Genomic DNA, 1,085 nt, shown 5'->3' with positions numbered 1-1,085 from the left:
GAGCATCAGCTTGGCTTTTGGACAGCCCAAAAGGTTAACAAAATTTAAAGACTCCTCAAAGCTGCTGCCTCAGACTGCTACTGGCACCACTCTGGTCCTGCTTTATTGAGGTTGTCCTTAGCTCAGAGCTGCCTCTCTAACTCCAAGCAGGTGCCCACAAAGCTCCAATTACAGTTTCTTCCCATTTCAGGATGAATGGTTAAAAAAGAGATGCCCACAAGGCACAGTGACAGCAGGGGCAGTGAAGTGGTGACATCCGAGGTGCAGAGGAGCATGAAGTGGTTTCTGGGGTCTCTAAGCCACTCCTCTGCCTGACAGCAAGGACCAAGAAGTGTTCCTAGTAGGCTCAGGTGTTTAGCTTGCTGCAGCTGGTAGAAGGTCCAGGATGAGGCTGCTCAAGAGGAAGGCAATCAAGGCACAGGAAGTCAGCTGTCTTTCTGAGGTGAAGAGCCAAATAAGAGACACAGGCTCAGCAGAAGCTCTGGGAGGAGCGATCAGAAGGTTCCAGTGGTATGGTCCTGTGGAGAGAAGTAAGAGAGAAGTAAGGAGAGTCTTGCTGGGATAATGGGGTAGGGTTTCTTTGCTTCTTAGTCTTTTCCAAATGTTGTTCACTCTAAGAGCCATATCAGTTGTTGGTGTGTGTCCTGAAAACTGTTTCTACTTTCTTCTTCTCTGGTATGTCCCAATGGTGAAACTGCTGACTTTTCCCTGGGATGTGCTGGTGTACGGACTTGCAAGGACTACATGCAGCAATAGCATGGGTGAGGGCAGCAGTAACTTGGCAGGACCTTTATAAGTCTTCTGTGCTCACTGCATCATTAGGCCAAGGCTTATTTTACTCCTTATTTTATCATGTTTGGGCTCTTGTGTGTGTGGAGCTTGGGATTCTTGTGGGAGATTGTCATGGGGTAGCTTTACCTTTAAAGCAAAGCTGAGGAAAGAGGGGAAGTTAGAAGTGCTGATGGCTGATGGGGGTTTTTCGTCCTGACCAATTATCAGTCATTTCCAAGAATTGACAGCAGTTTAGGCCATTGAAATGTGGGATCAACTTGTGAACTCTACCTTAAAATGTAAAACCAGAGCTC

Source organism: Parus major, chromosome 3 (assembly GCF_001522545.3).
Source record: "Parus major isolate Abel chromosome 3, Parus_major1.1, whole genome shotgun sequence".
Taxonomy (NCBI): Eukaryota; Metazoa; Chordata; class Aves; order Passeriformes; family Paridae; genus Parus; species Parus major.
Note: the sequence above shows the minus strand (reverse complement) of the source record.